General features: G+C 43.7%; 6 non-coding genes and 2 pseudogenes across 6 annotated transcripts; all 8 read left to right on the forward strand.

Moving 5' to 3' along the window:
• The first annotated feature begins 754 nt into the window (after positions 1-754).
• On the forward strand, positions 755-945 carry LOC141150151 (U2 spliceosomal RNA). The gene has a single exon (XR_012246419.1). It is a non-coding gene; the product is annotated as a U2 spliceosomal RNA (small nuclear RNA).
• A 1,121-nt stretch (positions 946-2,066) lies between these two features.
• On the forward strand, positions 2,067-2,257 carry LOC141150083 (U2 spliceosomal RNA). Its single transcript, XR_012246353.1, has one exon. It is a non-coding gene; the product is annotated as a U2 spliceosomal RNA (small nuclear RNA).
• A 1,118-nt stretch (positions 2,258-3,375) lies between these two features.
• LOC141150152 (U2 spliceosomal RNA) lies at positions 3,376-3,566 on the forward strand. Its single transcript, XR_012246420.1, has one exon. It is a non-coding gene; the product is annotated as a U2 spliceosomal RNA (small nuclear RNA).
• Positions 3,567-4,669: 1,103 nt separating this feature from the next.
• LOC141151077 (U2 spliceosomal RNA) lies at positions 4,670-4,785 on the forward strand (annotated as a pseudogene).
• A 525-nt stretch (positions 4,786-5,310) lies between these two features.
• Positions 5,311-5,493, forward strand: LOC141150381 (U2 spliceosomal RNA). Its single transcript, XR_012246597.1, has one exon. It is a non-coding gene; the product is annotated as a U2 spliceosomal RNA (small nuclear RNA).
• Positions 5,494-6,609: 1,116 nt separating this feature from the next.
• LOC141150138 (U2 spliceosomal RNA) lies at positions 6,610-6,800 on the forward strand. Its single transcript, XR_012246407.1, has one exon. It is a non-coding gene; the product is annotated as a U2 spliceosomal RNA (small nuclear RNA).
• Positions 6,801-7,922: 1,122 nt separating this feature from the next.
• LOC141151215 (U2 spliceosomal RNA) lies at positions 7,923-8,014 on the forward strand (annotated as a pseudogene).
• A 798-nt stretch (positions 8,015-8,812) lies between these two features.
• LOC141150773 (U2 spliceosomal RNA) lies at positions 8,813-9,011 on the forward strand. Its single transcript, XR_012246890.1, has one exon. It is a non-coding gene; the product is annotated as a U2 spliceosomal RNA (small nuclear RNA).
• Positions 9,012-23,100: the final 14,089 nt, after the last annotated feature.

Consider the following 23,100-nt stretch of genomic DNA (forward strand, 5'->3'; position numbering starts at 1 on the left):
TGTTGCACACATACCATCTATTTAGCAAATGCCCTTGTTATCAACTGCTGCCTTTTAAACTCACCTGAGCTAACAGGTATGTGTGCTGGTTACTGTGCTGCACTTAAAATTTCTTTTTTGGCTTGCTACAATGGCTTTTCTGAAGCGTTGTCTCCCTCTGGTGGAACACTGACTTCTTTAATTTCAAGCCTGCAGACTATAAAAAAATAGCCCCCCCCAAAAAAGTTTGGTTAATTGGTCTGTGGCGTTATTTTAAAGTGTTGCTTATGGTGTTCTCTGTGAGCTTCTCAGTGCTGTTTAGCCAGCCAGGTATCCGGCCGGCAGTAGATGGAATGTGGCAATGGAACGCTGCGCGTGTCACAATAGGCTCTGAGCCTTTATATACCTGCGCACGGCAGCAGCCACCTTCAGTCTGCTGCTGGACAGCCAGCAGCAGCAGGAAAGGTAAGTAATCAGCAACACCCCTGATAAGGGTAGACAGCTGCTCGTTTCCCCCCCTTAATTGGTTCTCCTTCCTACCACCGGTGTTGAGGCGGGTGGGAACAGCAGAGGGTGAGGGTGCTGTGCTAAAATAGGTGGAGTTATGCAGATCTAAAACGCGTGGACTGCGGCAGCAGCAAGCCGAAAAGTGCAGGCATGTAAGGGATCTAGAGGTTGACAACATGTCTTCGTAACGGGAGTCCAGGCGCCCATCTGCACAAATGGACTTTTCGGAATCCGAGGGTGGCACCCTGGGCCGAAACCAATTCTGGTTATTGCTTCTCGGCCTTTTGGCTAAGATCAAGTGTAGTATCTGTTCTTATCAGTTTAATATCTGATACGTCCCCTATCTGGGGACCATATATTAAATGGATTTTTACAACAGGGAGATGTAAAAAGAGCATGCTCTGTCCACTCCACGCATTGACCTGGTATTGCAGCATTTACAGGACCGGTGCACTCATTCTTTAATGCAGTTTCTAAAATCAGAAAGAATTGAATTCAATGCTTTTTGTTGCTTTTGCTTGTTTGTCGGATTTTTGGATGGACTTTTTGGCTTTGCTTTTCTTCTCCTCATTGGATTTTTCATGTTAAAAGTTGCAGAAGCTTGATGACAAACTCATTTTGGCTCAACTTCAGCAACTCTGCATTGCATTGCCATGTACTGTACTGCAATGCTATCTATCTAGCTCTCCCCCTTTATTTCCTTTTGGATAAACAGCCATATTAGGCAAGCATTTTGGAGTTTTCACCTACCTAACTAACTAACTAACTAACTACAGGTGGTGAGATAAGCTCTACAATATAATTGTCTTTTCAGTATATTGTTGCACACACACCATCTATTTAGCAAATGCCCTTGTTATCAACTGCAGCCCTTTAAACTCACCTGAGCTAACAGGTATGTGTGCTGGTTACTGTGCTGCACTTAAAATTTCTTTTTTGGCTTGCTACAATGGCTTTTCTGAAGCGTTGTCTCCCTCTGGTGGAACACTGACTTCTTTAATTTCAAGCCTGCAGACTATAAAAAAAATAGCCCCCCCCAAAAAAAGTTTGGTTAATTGGTCTGTGGCGTTCTTTTAAAGTGTTGCTTATGGTGTTCTCTGTGAGCTTCTCCGTGCTGTTTAGCCAGCCAGGTATCCGGACTGCAGTAGATGGAATGTGGCAATGGAACGCTGCGCGTGTCACAATAGGCTCTGAGCCTTTATATACCTGCGCACGGCAGCAGCCACCTTCAGTCTGCTGCTGGACAGCCAGCAGCAGCAGGAAAGGTAAGTAATCAGCAACACTCCTGCTAAGGGTAGACAGCTGCTCGTTTCCCCCCCCCCCCTTAATTGGTTCTCCTCCCTACCACCGGTGTTGAGGCGGGTGGGAACAGCAGAGGGTGAGGGTGCTGTGCTAAAATAGGTGGAGTTATGCAGATCTAAAACGCGTGGATTGCGGCAGCAGCAAGCCGAAAAGTGCAGGCATGTAAGGGATCTAGAGGTTGACAACATGTCTTCGTAACGGGAGTCCAGGCGCCCATCTGCACAAATGGACTTTTCGGAATCCGAGGGTGGCACCCTGGGCCGAAACCAATTCTGGTTATCGCTTCTCGGCCTTTTGGCTAAGATCAATTGTAGTATCTGTTCTTATCAGTTTAATATCTGATACGTCCCCTATCTGGGGACCATATATTAAATGGATTTTTAGAACAGGGAGATGGTAAAAGAGCTTGCTCTGTCCACTCCACGCATTGACCTGGTATTGCAGCATTTCCAGGACCGGTGCACTCATTCTTTAATGCAGTTTCTAAAATCAGAAAGAATTGAATTCAATGCTTTTTGTTGCTTTTGCTTGTTTGTCGGATTTTTTGATGGACTTTTTGGCTTTGCTTTTCTTCTCCTCATTGGATTTTTCATGTTAAAAGTTGCAGAAGCCAGATGACAAACTCATTTTGGCTCAACTTCAGCAACTCTGCATTGCATTGCCATGTACTGGACTGCAATGCTATCTATCTAGCTCTCCCCCTTTATTTCCTTTTGGATAAACAGCCATATTAGGCAAGCATTTTGGAGTTTTCACCTACCTAACTAACTAACTAACTAACTAACTACAGGTGGTGAGATAAGCTGCACAATATAATTGTCTTTTCAGTATATTGTTGCACACACACCATCTATTTAGCAAATGCCCTTGTTATCAACTGCAGCCTTTTAAACTCACCTGAGCTAACAGGTATGTGTGCTGGTTACTGTGCTGCACTTAAAATTTCTTTTTTGGCTTGCTACAATGGCTTTTCTGAAGCGTTGTCTCCCTCTGGTGGAACACTGACTTCTTTCATTTCAAGCCTGCAGACTATAAAAAAATAGCCTCCCCAAAAAAAGTTTGGTTAATTGGTCTGTAGCGCTCTTTTAAAGTGTTGCTTATGGTGTTCTCTGTGAGCTTCTCAGTGCTGTTTAGCCAGCCAGGTATCCGGCCTGCAGTAGATGGAATGTGGCAATGGAACGCTGCGCATGTCACAATAGGCTCTGAGCCTTTATATACCTGCGCACGGCAGCAGCCACCTTCAGTCTGCTGCTGGACAGCGAGCAGCAGCAGGAAAGGTAAGTAATCAGCAACACTCCTGCTAAGGGTAGACAGCTGCTCGTTTCCCCCCCTTAATTGGTTCTCCTTCCTACCACCGGTGTTGAGGCGGGTGGGAACAGCAGAGGGTGAGGGTGCTGTGCTAAAATAGGTGGAGTTATACAGATCTAAAATGCGTGGATTGCGGCAGCAGCAAGCCGAAAAGTGCAGGCATGTAAGGGATCTAGAGGTTGACAACATGTCTTCGTAACGGGAGTCCAGGCGCCCATCTGCACAAATGGACTTTTCGGAATCCGAGGGTGGCACCCTAGGCCAAAACCAATTCTGGTTATTGCTTCTCGGCCTTTTGGCTAAGATCAAGTGTAGTATCTGTTCTTATCAGTTTAATATCTGATACGTCCCCTATCTGGGGACCATATATTAAATGGATTTTTACAACAGGGAGATGTTAAAAGAGCATGCTCTGTCCACTCCACGCATTGACCTGGTATTAGAGCATTTCCAGGACCGGTGCACTCATTCTTTAATGCAGTTTCTAAAATCAGAAAGAATTGAATTCAATGCTTTTTGTTGCTTTTGCTTGTTTGTCGGATTTTTGGATGGACTTTTTGGCTTTGCTTTTCTTCTCCTCATTGGATTTTTCATGTTAAAAGTTGCAGAAGCCAGATGACAAACTCATTTTGGCTCAACTTCAGCAACTCTGCATTGCATTGCCATGTACTGTACTGCAGTGCTATCTATCTAGCTCTCCCCCTTTATTTCCTTTTGGATAAACAGCCATATTAGGCAAGCATTTTGGAGTTTTCACCTACCTAACTAACTAACTAACTAACTACAGGTGGTGAGATAAGCTCTACAATATAATTGTCTTTTCAGTATATTGTTGCACACACACCATCTATTTAGCAAATGCCCTTGTTATCAACTGCAGCCTTTTAAACTCACCTGAGCTAACAGATATGTGTGCTGGTTACTGTGCTGCACTTAAAATTTCTTTTTTGGCTTGCTACAATGGCTTTTCTGAAGCGTTGTCTCCCTCTGGTGGAACACTGTCTTCTTTAATTTCAAGCCTGCAGACTATAAAAAAATAGCCCCCCCAAAAAAAGTTTGGTTAATTGGTCTGTGGCGTTCTTTTAAAGTGTTGCTTATGGTGTTCTCTGTGAGCTTCTCCGTGCTGTTTAGCCAGCCAGGTATCCGGCCTGCAGTAGATGGAATGTGGCAATGGAACGCTGCGCGTGTCACAATAGGCTCTGAGCCTTTATATACCTGCGCACGGCAGCAGCCACCTGGACAGCCAGCAGCAGCAGGAAAGGTAAGTAATCAGCAACACTCCTGCTAAGGGTAGACAGCTGCTCTCCCCCCCCCCCCTTAATTGGTTCTCCTCCCTACCACCGGTGTTGAGGCGGGTGGGAACAGCAGAGGGTGAGGGTGCTGTGCTAAAATAGGTGGAGTTATGCAGATCTAAAACGCGTGGATTGCGGCAGCAGCAAGCCGAAAAGTGCAGGCATGTAAGGGATCTAGAGGTTGACAACATGTCTTCGAAACGGGAGTCCAGGCGCCCATCTGCACAAATGGACTTTTCGGAATCCGAGGGTGGCACCCTGGGCCGAAACCAATTCTGGTTATAGCTTCTCGGCCTTTTGGCTAAGATCAAGTGTAGTATCTTTTGAAAAGGCAGTTTTGTCCTTGGGCTGCCCTAGTAAATTGATGCATTTTACACACTGGTTTGGTGCACTTGTTAGTACGCCAGGTGGCTCATAGAGTTATCTGATGGAAAACATGGCCCTCCAGGATCGAAGTCACTAGGCTGGGTAAGTGTGAGGGCTTTGGAGCAATGTGCCCCAGGAGTAGGCGCCCTGGTGGGAGTTCAAGCTTACTGGGACTGGGAACCCCAGAAAGACTTGGCTTCGTAGCACGCCGCACCTTTGCCAATCATACTTTCTGAGCAACCCCCCCCTATTCCTGGCCTCCGGGCTAGGAAGGGGAATTTTTATAAACCCGGTCGGAGGTCCGGTCAGCTTTGGGCTGAGAAACCAACACAGGCTCCAGCTCCACTAGGGTGGCAGCCTAGATGGAAGCTGGGAGCACGAAAACGGCTCTTCTCCGGCTTCGGCTAGGGAGAGCATCGGAGATCCCTGACCCTCGCTGTGGCCTTCTGGCTCAGAGGGATGGGGATGGTTTATTGGGGACCCTCTCCTCCGGGAAGGGTCCACATGAATCCTCGCCTCGTGCGCTGTTTTGGTGTGACTTCGGTCACATTTTTCAGTGCCTTGGATGCAGCTTCAATCAAAAAAATCTGTTCTTATCAGTTTAATATCTGATACGTCCCCTATCTGGGGACCATATATTAAATGGATTTTTACAACAGGGAGATGTAAAAAGAGCTTGCTCTGTCCACTCCACGCATTGACCTGGTATTGCAGCATTTCCAGGACCGGTGCACTAATTCTTTAATGCAGTTTCTAAAATCAGAAAGAATTGAATTCAATGCTTTTTGTTGCTTTTGCTTGTTTGTCGGATTTTTGGATGGACTTTTTGGCTTTGCTTTTCTTCTCCTCATTGGATTTTTCATGTTAAAAGTTGCAGAAGCCAGATGACAAACTCATTTTGGCTCAACTTCAGCAACTCTGCATTGCATTGCCATGTACTGTACTGCAATGCTATCTATCTAGCTCTCCCCTTTTATTTCCTTTTGGATAAACAGCCACATTAGGCAAGCATTTTGGAGCTTTCACCTACCTAACTAACTAACTAACTACAGGTGGTGAGATAAGCTGCACAATATAATTGTCTTTTCAGTATATTGTTGCACACACACCATCTATTTAGCAAATGCCCTTGTTATCAACTGCAGCCTTTTAAACTCACCTGAGCTAACAGGTATGTGTGCTGGTTACTGTGCTGCACTTAAAATTTCTTTTTTGGCTTGCTACAATGGCTTTTCTGAAGCGTTGTCTCCCTCTGGTGGAACACTGACTTCTTTAATTTCAAGCCTGCAGACTATAAAAAAATAGCCCCCCCAAAAAAAGTTTGGTTAATTGGTCTGTGGCGTTCTTTTAAAGTGTTGCTTATGGTGTTCTCTGTGAGCTACTCAGTGCTGTTTAGCCAGCCAGGTATCCGGCCTGCAGTAGATGGAATGTGGCAATGGAACGCTGCGCGTGTCACCATAGGCTCTGAGCCTTTATATACCTGCGCACGGCAGCAGCCTCCTTCAGTCTGCTGCTGGACAGCCAGCAGCAGCAGGAAAGGTAAGTAATCAGCAACACTCCTGCTAAGGGTAGACAGCTGCTCGTTTCCCCCCCCCCCCCTTAATTGGTTCTCTTCCCTACCACCGGTGTTGAGGCGGGTGGGAACAGCAGAGGGTGAGGGTGCTGTGCTAAAATAGGTGGAGTTATGCAGATCTAAAACGCGTGGATTGCGGCAGCAGCAAGCCGAAAAGTGCAGGCATGTAAGGGATCTAGAGGTTGACCACATGTCTTCGTAACGGGAGTCCAGGCGCCCATCTGCACAAATGGACTTTTCGGAATCCGAGGGTGGCACCCTGGGCCGAAACCATTTCTGGTTATCGCTTCTCGGCCTTTTGGCTAAGATCAAGTGTAGTATCTGTTCTTATCAGTTTTATATCTGATACGTCCCCTATCTGGGGACCATATATTAAATGGATTTTTACAACAGGGAGATGTAAAAAGAGCTTGCTCTGTCCACTCCACGCATTGACCTGGTATTGCAGCATTTCCAGGACTGGTGCACTCATTCTTTAATGCAGTTTCTAAAATCAGAAAGAATTGAATTCAATGCTTTTTGTTGCTTTTGCTTGTTTGTCGGATTTTTGGATGGACTTTTTGGCTTTGCTTTTCTTCTCCTCATTGGATTTTTCATGTTAAAAGTTGCAGAAGCCAGATGACAAACTCATTTTGGCTCAACTTCAGCAACTCTGCATTGCATTGCCATGTACTGTACTGCAATGCTATCTATCTAGCTCTCCCCCTATATTTCCTTTTGGATAAACAGCCATATTAGGAAAGCATTTTGGAGCTTTCACGTACCTAACTAACTAACTAACTAACTAACTACAGGTGGTGAGATAAGCTGCACAATATAATTGTCTTTTCAGTATATTGTTGCACACACACCATCTATTTAGCAAATGCCCTTGTTATCAACTGCAGCCTTTTAAACTCACCTGAGCTAACAGGTATGTGTGCTGGTTACTGTGCTGCACTTAAAATTTCTTTTTTGGCTTGCTACAATAGCTTTTCTGAAGCGTTGTCTCCCTCTGGTGGAACACTGAGTTCTTTAATTTCAAGCCTGCAGACTATAAAAAAATAGCCCCCCCCAAAAAAGTTAGGTTAATTGGTCTGTGGCGTTCTTTTAAAGTGTTGCTTATGGTGTTCTCTGTGAGCTTCTCAGTGCTGTTTAGCCAGCCAGGTATCCGGCCTGCAGTAGATGGAATGTGGCAATGGAACGCTGCGCGTGTCACCATAGGCTCTGAGCCTTTATATACCTGCGCACGGCAGCAGCCTCCTTCAGTCTGCTGCTGGACAGCCAGCAGCAGCAGGAAAGGTAAGTAATCAGCAACACTCCTGCTAAGGGTAGACAGCTGCTCGTTCCCCCCCCCCCCTTAATTGGTTCTCCTCCATACCACCGGTGTTGAGGCGGGTGGGAACAGCAGAGAGTGAGGGTGCTGTGCTAAAATAGGTGGAGTTATGCAGATCTAAAACGCGTGGATTGCGGCAGCAGCAAGCCAAAAAGTGCAGGCATGTAAGGGATCTAGAGGTTGACAACATGTCTTCGTAACGGGAGTCCAGGCGCCCATCTGCACAAATGGACTTTTCGGAATCCGAGGGTGGCACCCTGGGCCGAAACCAATTCTGGTTATCGCTTCTCGGCCTTTTGGCTAAGATCAAGTGTAGTATCTTTCGAAAAGGCGGTTTTGGATGTTGGCCGCCCTAGTAGATTGATACATTATGCACACTGGGGTTTAGGCGCTTGTTAGTACGCCAGGTGGCTAATATAGTCATCTGGTGGAAAGCATGGCCCCCCAGGATCGACGCCATTGGGCCGGGGAAGATCGAATGCCCGAAGTGTGAAGTGCCCCAGGAGTGGTGACCCTGGGGTGCCTTAACTCACTGGGATTGGGAACCCCACTTGAGTTTATGGCACATTTGCACTAGCACTTCAATATTTCTTTCTTCACACACACCCTTATTCCGGGCCTTCTGGCCTTAGGATGGGGAATTTTTCAATTCCCGGTCGAAGGTCCGGGCAGTATTATACTGTGAAACCTTCACTATTTATTTAAATTTTTTTTGTCACTGTGTGTCCACTTTTTCACGTGTGTCCACGTCCTTACTAGGATTTTGTCGGGATGCGGTTCCCTTACGGGTTCCTCTCTTGGCAGGTCTAGGGGGGGAGTGTGTGGCCATCAGGTTCCGCTCCCCCCTGAACCCCCCTGGCTCTCCTCTTTCGGGAGGAGAGCGTTGTTGGCTCCCCTCTTCCGGGAGGGGAGCACAGTCTTTGGCTCCCAGTGCCTTGCTCGGGTGAGAACTCGGGCAGGTATTGGGGGTAAGATTGGGTCGCCTTTGGCTCCGGCTGGAGGTGGCTATTTGTCCCTGTTCCTCGCTGTGGCCTTCTGGCTCGGAGGGACGGGGAATGGTTTGGGGGACCCTTCTCCTTTTGGAGAGGGTTTCAAGAAGACCAGCATCCTAGTGCACTTTTTTTGTGGCACTTGTCACTTTTTTAAGCGCACTCGGGTTTTGTACACGAATTCGGGCTTTCGATAAAAAATTAAAAAAAAAAAAATAAAATAAAAATCTGTTCTTATCAGTTTAATATCTGATACGTCCCCTATCTGGGGACTATATATTAAATGGATTTTTACAACAGGGAGATGTAAAAAGAGCTTGCTCTGTCCACTCCACGCATTGACCTGGTATTGCAGTATTTCCAGGACCGGTGCACTAATTCTTTAATGCAGTTTCTAAAATCAGAATGAATTGAATTCAATGCTTTTTGTTGCTTTTGCTTGTTTGTCAGATTTTTGGATGGACTTTTTGGCTTTCTTTTCTTCTCCTCATTGGATTTTTCATGTTAAAAGTTGCAGCATGCTAGACCGCCCAGGAATTTACAGGAACTGGAGGCTTTTTGCCAAGAAGAATGGGCAGCTTTACCATCAGAGAAAATAAAGAACTTCATCCTCAATTACCACAAAAGACTTCAAGCTGTCATTGATGTTAGAGGGGGCAATACATGGTATTAAGAACTGGGGTATGTGAACTTTTGATCAGGGTTATTTGGATGTTTTGGGTGGTCATTAATATTTAAAAAGAGAAAACACAGTAGTTTGACAATAAATGCCTTCACCCAACCAATAATCATGCGTGGAGAAAAAGTTTTTCTGTTATCGTTCATATTCTGTGAAACAAGGCCAAGAAAGGAAAAATTCTGCCAGGGTATGTAAACTTTTGAGCACAACTGTATGTAATGTCCCACAGCCATTGGCTGGGGACGTAATGGCAAGTGCGCGCGCATGCCCTAAGCATACGACCAGAAGCTCTGCTGGAAGCAGGCAGAGCATAGGGGAGGAAAGCGCCAGCTGCGGAGCGGGTGAGTGACCTGACACGCTGGAGTTCCTGCCCGTAGCGTAAGTGCAAACGAAAGTAAGTGTGTGACTTATTTTTCAGTGAAGAGGTATTTGGGAATCCTGCAGAAAATACCTGTGTGAATTGCGGTGAGTTGATGCATTGTGACCTGCTGAGTGCTTTTCTACCTGTTTAGTTTTATTGGGCTTTTTAAAACCTATTTTCTCACTACAGTTTTAGTTTCTTAGTTTACTACCTGTGTATTTAAGGGTTAACTACATTGCACTAAAATCCTGAGGTGTAGCTTTACTCACAAGGGGTTAATTAAGGGGAAAGGGTCATAATTGAGGGTTTATAAGGGGCAGCTGGTTGGGCATCCAGTCCTTTGGAAGTGCATTGAGGTGAAGGGTGCATTGCTGGAAAAGGGAAAAAAAAAAACTCTTTAAATCTCTTAATCTGCGAGTGTGAACGAGCTGAGTGTGCCGGAGCATAAGTGCGAACGAAAGTAAGTGTGTGACTTGTTTTTCAGTGACTTGGATTCAGGGAGTTTGGAAGGGAGGACTTTGGACTGAATTGCTGTCTGTATTTCATTAATTCTTTACTTTTCTTTTTACTTAACATTCTGCCTATTGCAATCCCCATTAGGAAATGAGCTCCATTATTGACAATGCTATCCAGTGTACATCTTGCCACATGTATGCAATCCTTGAACAGCCGGTTGGGGTTGCTTACTGCTGCGTGAGATGTGTGCACGTTGTGCGTTTGGAAGCCCAGATACTGGATCTAAATGAGCCGCTGGCAACACTGAGATCCATTGACAATATGGAAAGGAGTCTGCTGCTCACTGAGCTGCAGCTCACTGGGGTAGATGTGGGGGAGGGTGGTAGTCGGGAGCTGCAAGACAGTGAGGCCGTTAGTTGGGTGACAGTTAGAAGGGGGGGTAGAGGGAAGAGTGCCAGGGAGGCTAGTCCTGATCTGGCACACCCCAATAAGTTTGCAAAGTTGGCAGATGAGGGGAGTGACGGCACAGGGGTAGCACTGCTGCAGCAAGGCATGTCCCCTGAAAGCCGGAGGAGTGTCAGCACCAGTAAAGAGGGAAATAGGAGAGTAGGGCAGGCTAGGCAGGTGCTGGTAGTGGGGGACTCAATTATTAGGGGAACAGATAGGGCAATCTGTCACAAAGACAGGGATCGTCGAACAGTGTGCTGCCTACCTGGCGCTCTAGTCCGGCACATCGCTGATCGGGTTAACAGATTACTGGGAGGGGCTGGTGAGGACCCAGCGGTCATGGTGCACATTGGCACAAATGACAAAGTTAAAGGTAGGTGGAAGGTCCTTAAAGATGATTTCAGGGAATTAGGCTGCAAGCTGAAAGCAAGGACCTCCAAGGTAGTATTCTCTGAAATACTACCGGTACCACGTGCCACACCAGAGAGGCAACGGGAGATTAGGGAGATAAATAAGTGGCTCAAGAACTGGTGTAGGATGGAGGGATTTGGGTTCCTGGAGAACTGGGCCGACTTCTCAGTTGGCTACAGACTCTACGCTAGGGACCAGCTGCACCTTAATGGGGAGGGTGCAGCTGTGATGGGGGAGAAAATGGCTAGAAGGTTGGAGGAGTGTTTAAACTAGGGATTGGGGGGGAGGGTATTCATTTTATAGGTGGGGAAGACAGTGCAGATAGTGACCTAGGCACAAATAAAGAAATTGGGGGTGGGGTTAGAACAGTCAATAAAGTAAGAAGGAATAGAGGTACAGAGAGATACATAAAATGCATGTACACTAATGCCAGAAGCCTCACCAACAAAATGGAGGAATTAGAATTAATTTTGTTGGAAAATAATTATGACATGGTAGGGATATCTGAGACGTGGCTGGACGAGAGCCATGACTGGGCAGTTAATTTACAGGGCTATAGTCTGTTCAGAAATGACTGTACAAACAAGCGAAGGGGGGGGGGTGTTTATATGTAAAATCATCCTTAAAACCTGTCTTGCGGGAGGATATATGTGAATCTAATGAAAATGTAGAGTCCCTGTGGGTGGAGATAAGGGGAGGGGGAAAAATCTTAAATTACTGATAGGGGTTTGTTATAAGTCTCCAAAAATAATGGAAGTAGCTGAGAATATCCTCGTAAAGCAAATAGATGAAGCAGCGACTCAAGGAGAAGTCATTATTATGGGAGACTTCAACTACCCTGAAATACATTGGGGGACAGAAACCTGTAGTTCAAGCAAAGGAAATAGGTTTTTGACTACTATGAGAGACAATTACCTTTCACAACTGGTTCAGGACCCAACAAGAAGGGGGGCACTGCTAGACCTAATATTAACCAATAGGCCAGACCGCATATCAAATATACGAGTTGGGGGTCACTTGGGTAATATTGATCACAAAATAATACGTTTTCATGTAACCTTTAATAAGATGTGTAGTAAAGGGGTTACAAGGACACTAAACTTCAGGAAGGCAAATTTCCAACGGTTAAGAGATGATCTTAGTGCAATAAACTGGGACGATATCCTGAGACATAAAGCTACACAAAGCAAATGGGAGACATTTATTAACATCCTGAATAGGACCTGTGCACAATATATACCCCTTGGGAATAAACATGCTAGAAATAGGAGGAAACCACTATGGCGAAATAGAGCTGTAAGGGGCGCAATAAGTGACAAAAAGAAAGCATTTAGAGAACTAAAGCAAGTAGGTAGTGATGAGGCATTAAATAAATATAGAAAATTAAATAAATTATGTAAAAAACAAATCAAGGCAGCAAAGATTGAGGCAGAGAGAATCATTGCCAGAGAAAGTAAAAATAACCCAAAAATATTCTTTAACTACATAAATAGTAAAAAACTAAAACAATGATAGTGTTGGCCCCCTTAAAAATAGTCTGGGTGAAATGGTGGATGAGGATGAGGAAAAAGCCAATATGCTAAATGATTTTTTTTCAACCGTATTTACACAAGAAAATCGCATGAAAGAAAACATGATTAGTGATAACAAAAATTCTCCAGTAAATGTAATTTGCTTAACCCAGCAGGAAGTACTGCGGCATCTAAAAATCACTAAAGTTGACAAATCCCCGGGCCCGGATGGGATACACCCGCGAGTACTGCAGGAATTAAGTAACGTCATAGATAGACCATTATTTTTAATCTTTAAAGATTCCATAATAACAGGGTCTGTACCACAGGACTGGCGTATAGCAAATGTGGTGCCAATATTCAAAAAGGGGACAAAAACTGAACTTGGAAATTATAGGCCGGTAAGCTTAACCTCTACTGTGGGTAAAATCCTGGAGGGTTTCTATGCTATAATAGAGTATCTGAAGAAGAATAACCTCATGACCCAATATCAACATGGGTTTACGAGGGACCGTTCCTGTCAAACTAATCTGATCAGTTTTTATGAGGAGGCAAGTTCTGGACTGGACCAAGGAAATGCAGTGGATGTTGTGTATATGGACTTTTCAAAAGCTTTTGATACGGTTCCACACAAAAGGTTGATACATAAAATGAGAACAATGGGGATAGGGGAAAATATATGTATGTGGGTTAAGAATTGGCTCAGTGATAGGAAACAAAGGGTGGTTATTAATGGAAAACACTCAGACTGGGTCTCAGTTAACAGTGGGGTACCACAGGGGTCAGTATTGGGCCCCCTTCTTTTTAACATATTTATTAATGACCTTGTAGGGGGCATACAGAGTAATATTTCAATATTTACAGATGACACTAAACTCTGCAGGGTAATCAATACAGAGGAGGACAATTTTATATTACAGGAGGATCTATGTAAACTAGAAGCTTGGGCTGATAAATGGCAAATGAGCTTTAATGGGGATAAATGTAAGGCAATGCGCTTGGGCAGAGGAAATAAAATGTATAATTATATGCTTAATTGTAAAACACTGGGCAAAACTGTAACTGAAAAAGACCTGGGTGTATTGGTGGACGATAAGCTCACGTTTAGTGGCCAGTGTCAGGCTGCTGCTGCAAAGGCAAATAAAATAATGGAATGCATTAAAAGAGGCTTAGATGCTCATGAGGAGAACATAATTTTACCTCTATACAAGTCATTAGTGCGCCCACACTTATAATACTGTGTACAGTTCTGGTCTCCGGTGTATAAGAAAGACATAGCTGAACTAGAGCGGATGCAGAGAAGAGCGACCAAGGTTATTAGAGGACTGGGGGGTCTGCAATACCAAGACAGGTTATTACACTTGGGGTTATTTACTGTGGAAAAAAGAAGGCTTAGGGGTGATCTTATTACTATGTACAAGTATATGAGGGGACAGTACAAAGACCTTTCTACTGATCTTTTTACTCTGAGGCCTGAGACGGGGACAAGGGGGCATCTTCTACGTCTGGAGGAAAGAAGGTTTAATCATAATGACAGACGGGGATTCTTTACTGTAAGAGCAGTGAGACTATGGAACTCTCTGCCGAATGATGTTGTAATGAGTGATTCACTGTTAAAATTTAAGAAGGGCATGGATGCCTTTCTTGAAAAGTATAATATTACAGGTTATAAATACTAGATTCCTTGATAGGGCGTTGATCCAGGGAACTAGTGTGATTGTCGTATGGAGTCGGGAAGGAATTTTTTTCCCCAATGTGGAGCTTAGTGTTTGCCACATGGGTTTTTTTGCCTTCCTCTGGATCAACATGTTAGGCTATGGGTTGAACTAGATGGACTTAGTCTTCCTTCAACCTTAAAAACTATGTTACTATGTTACTGATATACTCTACAGCACACCGGTATTCCGTATGGCCATGACAAGGACACGATTTAAAGCAATCCAAAAATGTTTGCATTATAATGATAATGCGCTGTGTCCTCCCCGAGATGATCCTAACTTTGATCGTCTATACAAAATTCGGCCAGTAGTTGAACACTTCAGCAAAAAATAATGCTGAGGCGTACAACCCCCAAAGGGACATCGATATAGATGAATCTCTGGTTGATTTTAAAGGGAGGCTAAAATTCTGACAACACCTGCCCAGGGCCAGGTACGGAATAAAACTATACAAGCTGTGCGAGAGTAACTCAGAATACACCCACAGATTTAGGTTCTACGAAGGGAAGGACACCCAGATTGCCCCCCTGAATGCCCTCATGTCCTGGGGGTGAGTGGGAAAATTGTGTGGGAATTGCTGCACCCACTGCTGGATAAGGGTTATCACCTCTATATTGATAACTTTTACACCAGCATCCCGCTCTTCAAGACCTTTTTTTCAGAGGTACAGTTGCATGCGGCACCGTGCGAAAAAATCAGAGAGACCTCACTAAGCCACTAATTGGGCAACCGCTGAGAAGGGGCGAAAGCAGAGCTCAATTCTGCAATAACATGTTTGTGCTCAAGTATAAGGACAAGAGGGATGTCCTTATCTTGACCACCATACACCGTGACAACAGCTCCCTTGTCACTGTCCGAGGTACAACAACACAAGCCCCAAAGCCAAATTGTACCTTGGACTATAATAAGTTTATGGGGGGTGTAGATCTTTCAGATCAGGTCCTCAAACCATACAGTGCCATGCGAAAGCTAAAGTATGGTACAAAAAATTAGCCACGCACATTGTACAGATAGCACTGTATAATGCTTTTGTGCTGTTTAGATCTGCAGGCAGTACGGGGATCTTCCTTCAGTTTCAGGAGGTAGTCATTAAGACCCTAATGTTTGGCACTCAGGAAGTTGAAGGTCCCAGTACTTCTGAAACTGATAGTGCCCGTATTGTCCCAGGTCAGCATTTTCCAGGAGAGGTTCCCCAAACTGTGAGGAAGGAAAGATCACAAAAACGGTGCAGAGAATGCTCCAAATGGGGAATCCGAAAAGACACAATTTACCATTGTGAAACCTGCCCTGAGAAACCAGGCCTTTTCATGAAGAATTGCTTCAAAGCGTACCACACGGCGAAAAATTAATAAAATTTGATTTTACCCTGTTGACACAACACACTTTTATAATCTGATGTACTCTGCACAATTCACACATACCACATTATGAATTCATACACCAGTAAAGCCTAAAGCATTATACTCATTACTATAAAACTATGCCTTTAGATAAATTCCTTGAGGGGTGTAGTTTCCTTTTCAACATTATAATTTTCTGTGAAGCACCTGGGGGTTCAAGGTGCTCACCACACATTTAGATAAGTTCCTTGGGGGTCTAGTTTACAAAATGGGGTCAGTTGTGGGGGTTTCTACTGTTTTGGCACATCAGGGGCTCTCCAAACGGGACAAAACGCCCGCAGACCGTCCCATCAAAGTCTGCATTCCGAAACGTCACTCCTTCCCTTTCAAGCCCTGCCGTGTACCCAAATAGTGGTTTTCCTTCACATATGGTGTATCAGCATATTCAGGAGAAATTGCACAACAACTTTTGGTGTCCATTTTCTCCTGTTACCCTTGTGAAAATAAAAAAATTGGGCGAAAAGATAATTTTTGTGGAAAAAATATGTTGTTGTTTTTTCCACGGCTCTACGTTATAAACTTCCGTGAAGCACCTGGGGGTTCAAAGTGCTCACTACACATCTAGATAAGTTCATTGAGGGGTCTAGTTTCCAAAATGGGGTCACTTGTGGGGGGGTTTCCACTTTTTATGCACATCAGGGGCTCTCCAAACTCGACATGGCGTCCGCTCTCAATTCCAGCCAATTTTGCATTCAAAACGTCAAATGGTGCTCCTTCCCTCCTGAGCCCTGCTGTGTGCCCAAACAGTGGCTTTACCCCACAGGTATCAGCATACTCAGGAGAAATTGCACAACAACTTTTGGTGTCAATTTTCTCCTGTTACCCTTGTGAATATAAAAAAAATTGGGCGAAAAGATCATTTTTGTGAGTAGTAAAATGTTAATTTTTTCCTTCCACATTCTATTAATTCCTGTGAAGCACCTGAAGGGTTAATAAAGTTCTTGAATGTGGTTTTGAGCACCTTGAGGGGTTCAGTTTTTAGAATGGTGTCACTTTTGAGCATTATCTGTCATATAGACCCTTAAAGTCACTTCAAATATGATGTGGTCCCTAAAAAAATGGTTTTGTAAATTTTGTGGTAAAAATGAGAAAGCACTAGTCAACTTTTAACCCTTCTAACTTCGTAAAAAAAAAAAAAATGTTTCCAAAAGTGTGCTGATGTAAAGTAGACATGTGGGAAATGTTATTTATTAACTATTTTGTGTGACATGACTCTCTGATTTGAGGGCATAAAAATTACAATTTGAAAATGTCAAAATTTTCAAATTTTTTGCCAAATTTCCATTTTTTTCACAAATAAATGCAAGTCATATCGAAGAAATTGTACCAATATCATGAAGTACAATATGTCACAAAAAAACAAGCTCAGAATCAGTGAAATCCGTTGAAGCGTTTTGGTATTACCTCATAAAGTGACAGTGGTCGGAATGGAAAAATTGGCCTGGTCGGGAAGGTGAAAACAGGCTTCGGGGTGAAGGGGTTAACATTAGTAGTATTATTAATAATAGTGGCAGTAATAAGAGTAGTAATAGTGATGATAGTATCAGTAATAGCAGAAGTGGTGGTAACCGGTGTAATATAAGTAATATAAGTAGTGGTGGATGCGGTAACAATATTGATATCACTAGTAGAGGAGTCAGTAATATTAATATTAATAGTGATATTATTGGTATTAATAACAGTAGTGATATCAGAAGTCTCACTATTTGTGATGTGATGTTACTAATGATAGTAACGCTGGTAGTAAGAGCAGTAGTAGAGTAGTGATGATAGCAATTGTAGTAGTAACACTGACAGTAATGATGGTAGTAATAGTACTAGCAGTGACAGTAATGCTGATGGTAATAGTACTAGCAGTTATAGTAATGATGGTAGTAATAGTACTAGCAGCGATAGTAATAGTACCAGTAGTGATAGTAACAGTTGGGCTGCAAGGACATTCATATATACAGTGGGTACGGAAAGTCTTCTGACCCCTTTAAATTTTTCACTCTTTGTTTCATTGCAGCCATTTGGTAAATTCTAAAAAGTTCATTTTTTTTTCTCATTAAAGTACACTCTGCACCCCATCTTGACCAGAAAAAAAACAGAAATGTAGAAATTTTTGCAAATTTATTAAAAAAGAAAAACTAAATATCATATGGTCATAAGTATTTAGACCCTTTGCTCAGTATTGAGTAGAAGCACCCTTTTGAGCTAGTACAGCCATGAGTCTTCTTGGGAATGATCCAACAAGTTTTTCACACCTGGATTTGGGGATCCTCTGCCATTCTTTCTTGCAGATCCTCTCCAGTTCCGTCAGGTTGGATGGTGAACGTTGGTGGACAGCCATTTCAGGTCTTTCCAGAGATTATCAATTGGGTTTAGGTCAGGGCTCTGGCTGGGCCAGTCAAGAATGGTCACAGAGTTGTTCTGAAGCCACTCCTTTGATATTTTAGCCCTGTGCTTAGGGTCATTGTCTTGTTGGAAGGTGAACCTTCGGCCAAGTCTGAGGTCCAGAGCACTCTGGAAGAGGTTTTCATCCAGGATCTCTGTACTTGGCCACATTCATGTTGTTTCCTTCAATTGCAACCAGTTGTCCTGTCCCTGCAGCTGAAAAATACCCCCATAGCATGATGCTGCCACCACCATGTTCACTCTTGGGATTGTATTGGGCAGGTGATGAGCAGTGCCTGGTTTTCTCCACACATACCGCTTAGAATTATCACCAAAAAGTTCTATCTTTGTCTCATCAGACCAGGGAATTTTATTTCTCATACTCTGGGAGTCTGCCATGTGTTTTTGAGCAAACTCTATGCCGGCTTTCATATGTCTTGCACTGAGGAGAGGCTTCCGTCGGGCCACTCTGCCATAAAGGCCCAACTGGTGGAGGGCTGCAGTGATAGTTGACTTTGTGGAACTTTCTCCCATTTCCCTACTGCATCTCTGGAGCTCAGCCACAGTGATCTTGGAGTTCTTCTTTACCTCTCTCACCAAGGCTCTTCTCCCGCGATTTCTCAGTTTGGCTGGGCGGCCAGGTCTAAGAAGACTTCTGGTGGTCCCAAACTTCTTCCATTAAAGGATTATGGAGGCCACTGTGCTCTTAGGAACCTTGAGTAATGCAGATATTATTTTGTAACCTTGGCCAGATCTGTGCCTTGCCACAATTCTGTCTCTGAGCTCCTTGGGCAGTTCCTTTGAGCTCATGATTCTCATTTGGTCTGACATGCACTGTGAGCTGTGAGGTCTTATATAGACAGGTGTGTAACTTCCAAATCAAGTCCTATCAGTTTAATTAAACACAGCTGGACTCCAATGAAGGAGTAGAACCATCTCAAAGAGGATCACAAGGAAATGGACAGCATGTGACTTAAATATGAGTGTCTGAGCAAAGGGTCTGAATACTTATGACCATGTCATATTTCCGTTTTTCTTTTTTAATAAGTTTGCACAAATTTCTACATTTCTGTTTTTTTTCAGTCAAGATGGGGTGCAGGGTGTACTTTAATGTGAAAAAAATGAACTTTTTAGAATTTACCAAATGGCTGCAATGAAACAAAGCGTGAAAAATTTAAAGGGGTCTGAACATTTTCCGTACCCACTGTATATTGGGACGCCCAAATGGCTGAATGCCGCCCAGGGGAAAATAACTTGGGTTTTAAGGGGATTACAGTTAAGTGGAGAGGTATAGGAGGTTTAATGTGGCCACAGATATTCATGGAAATGAGAGACAACACAAGAGAGTCAAGAGGTCCGGTGGTGTTGGTCTTACACCCCGGGGGCAACGACCCTTGCTCGTACAAGATTTCGGACATTGGTTTGGTCAGAGATGGTGCAGCGATCAAGGAGCCCAAGACGGAGTGGCTATTGAAAAATCTAGGCAGAAAGAGGTGGAGTGGTGATACGCCATAGGCGATGAGAATGAGATAATGCAAGCCTGCTAAGGTCAGATGGAGTGCACCTTACCGACATTGGAAACAACATATTTCTGCGTTGTCCCCTCGATTGGAATCGAGGGGACAACGCAAAGCTTATGAAGCCCGATGGAGGGCACCTCACAGTCATTGGACTAGACATATTATGGTCAGGGCTCCAAGACCGAGTTGAGCAAGCACAAAACGAGATGGGTGGGGTTCGTAGTCCTGGGTACCAGGGCTGTGGAGTTGGAGTCGTGGAGTCGGAGTCAGTGTCCATTTTGGAATCGGAGTTGGTATAAAATGGACTGACTCCAACTCCTAAAATATATAATAAATTGGGTACAGTAGTTCAATGCAGTTTGTGGGGAATATTTTTTTCATAAGAATTTGGGAAAGTTATGAAATGTCCTATAAATGTCTGTCCTATTCCTGATTTAAGGGTCTAAACTTTTAGCTGAGATGAATCTGTGCTACAGTAAATTTATCACTTAAATATGAGCCATGTATGAGGGAGTCGTAGTTGGAGTCGGTGTCATGGAATTTGAGGCGTCGGAGTTGGAGTCGGAGGTTTGGCTTACCAACTCCACAGCCCTTCTGGGTATGGGTAAGCAGGATCCTCCATGGCCTGGAAGTAAAGAAAGGACATGTTGGAGAGTTCCACTAGTTGGCGCTAGCTTGCCTGTGTGGAGACACAGGGCATTTGGCAACGAGCTGGTTTGAAAAGTTAAATGTCTTTCTAACAAAATGAGTGGAGAATTTAATAAAGCTGTAACAGATCCTCACCCATCCAGTCGTACCTTGTATATTATTGGCATGGGAAAGGGGGTCGGTAGGGGAACTAAGAATGCGTCTGGGTTTGGTTGGGGGTCTCTGCAGTCTGGCAGGTGCTGCCCTGAATAAAAAAAAAGAGCCTCTGACTCTGGTGGCCCTTCCCTGGCTGTGGCATTTGGTGGTCCCCCTCGCTTCCCCTTACTGGCCAGAGAAATAGGAAGTCCCCGGAGGGACCAATAAAGTGAAAGGGACAGCCATCACAAGCCGTTCCATAAGTATATAAACACAGTGAAGTCCCACCCTCCTTCCTTTTCCACGGTGGTCCTGATATCGATTGTCCCTCCCTCCCTCCCCTATGAGAACACGGCAAAATGGACAATTTGAGAATTTACAAGTCACAGCAGCCTGGAAATAAAGAAAGGACATGTTGGAGAGTTCTGCTTGTTGGGTAACTTGCCTTTGTGGAGACACAGGGTATTTGGCAACGAACTGGTTTGAAAAGTTAAATGTCTTTCTAACAAAATGAATGGAGAATTTAATAAAGCTGTGACGGACCGTCACCCATCCAGTTGTACCTTGCATATTATTGGCAAGGGAAAGGGCGGTGGTAGAGGAACTATGCATGCTTCAGGGCTTGGTTGGGGGTCCCCGCAGTCTTATGCATACGGCCGTTTTGTCTTATTAGCTTATTTTACTATTTGAAATAGGGCAGAAAGTTTCCTCTAAACTATAGTTATTACAGGGGGACTTTCTCCACCTCTATTGGGGTCCGATATTATTAACATCAAACTTGACTATTAATAATTAACCCCTTAACGACCCATGGCATATTAGTACGCCTTGGGCCATCACCCCCGGTTCAGTGAGGGCTCCGGCGCTGAGCCCGCACTGAACCGAGCACATGTCAGCTGATTCTTATAGCTGACATGTGCCCGCAACAGCCACGGGTGGAATCGTGATCCACCCGCGGCTGTTAACATGTTAAATGCCGCTGTCAATCTCTGAAAGCGGCATTTAACTTGCGCTTCCAGGAAGCGCGTCACTTACCCCGCCCATCGCCAACCCCGTCACGTGATCGCGGGTGGGCATGACAACCCTGGGTCTGCAGCAGACCCCAGTGATTGTCATGAGCTGGTCGCTATGAGCGCCACCTAGCGGTCGGCGCTCATAGCACAGGACCATTTCTGCTGCATGCAGGGGATCTGCTCATCCCCTGTATGTAGCAGAGCCGATCAGACAAGTGCAGCTTCTAGTCTCTTATGGAGACTAATGAAGCAAGCAAAAAGTGAAAAAAAATGTTTTACAAAATATTTAAAACATTTAAAAAATATAAAAGTTTAAATCACCTCCCTTTCACCCCATTCAAAATAAAATAATTAAAAAAAAAAAACCTACATAGACATATGTGGTATCGCTGCGTTCAGAATCGCCCGATCTATCAATATAAAAAAAGAATTAATCCGATCGGTAAATGGTGTAACAATAAAAAAATTCTAAACGCCAGAATTACGTTTTTTGGTCGCCGCAAAATTGCAATAAAATGCAATAACGGGTGATCAAAACATCAGATCTACCCCAAAATTGTATCAATAAAAACTTCAGCTCGGTGCGCAAAAAATAAGCCCTCATCCGGCCCTAGATCCCAAAAAATAGAGACACTAAGGGTCTCGGAAAATGGTACCATTTTTTTTTTTTTTTTTTTTAACCAAACTTTGGAATTTTTTTTCACCACTTAAATAAAAAAGAACCTACACATGTTTGGTATCTACGAACTCGAAATTACCTGGAGAATAATAATGGCAGGTCAGTTTTAGCATTCAGTGAACGTGGTAAAAAAAAAAAAAAAAAAAAAACATCTGTGGTATTGCACTTTTTTTTGCAATTTCACCGCACTTGGATTTTTTTTCCCATTTTCCCGTACATGATATGGTAAAACTAGTAATGTTGCTGAAAAGTACAACTCGTCCTGCAAAAAATAAGCCCTCACATGGCCATATTGACCAAAAAATAAAAACGCTATGGCTCTGGGAACAAGGGGAGCAAAAAACGAAATCGCAAAAACGGAAAATGGCCCGAGGGTGAAAAGGGTTAATATACAAATATTAGTGATGATTAACATTATCTGTTACTTATGCTATATACTAACTGAGACAAACATGCATCAATAAAGAATATTCATTGCATTAAAGTCTGCAGTCTATTACATACATTTACATTTATACGAAAGCTGGCGACTTTAAATATAAATCTATATATATATATATATATATATATATATATAATATATACAGTACAGACCAAAAGTTTGGACACACCTTCTCATTTAAAGATTTTTCTGTATTTTCATGACTATGAAAATTGTACATTCACACCGAAGGCATCAAAACTATGAATTAACACATGTGGAATTATATACTTAACAAAAAAGTGTGAAACTACTGAAAATATGTCTTATATTCTAGGTTCTTCAAAGTAGCCACCTTTTGCTTTGATGACTGCTTTGCACACTCTTGGCATTCTCTTGATGAGCTTCAAGAGGTAGTCACCGGAAATGGTCTTCCAACAATCTTGAAGATGTTCCCAGAGATGCTTAGTTGGCCCTTTTGCCTTCATTCTGCGGTCCAGCTCTCCCCAAACCATCTCGATTGGGTTCAGGTCTGGTGACTGTGGAGGCCAGGTCATCTGGCGTAGCACCCCATCACTCTCCTTCTTGGTCAAATAGCCCTTACACAGCCTGGAGGTGTGTTTGGGGTCATTGTCCTGTTGAAAAATAAATGATGGTCCAACTAAACGCAAACCGGATGAAATAGCATGCCGCT

Source organism: Phyllobates terribilis, unplaced genomic scaffold, assembly GCF_046119375.1.
Source record: "Phyllobates terribilis strain yellow unplaced genomic scaffold, ASM4611937v1 Scaffold_5__5_contigs__length_657084704, whole genome shotgun sequence".
In the NCBI taxonomy this organism is placed as follows: Eukaryota; Metazoa; Chordata; class Amphibia; order Anura; family Dendrobatidae; genus Phyllobates; species Phyllobates terribilis.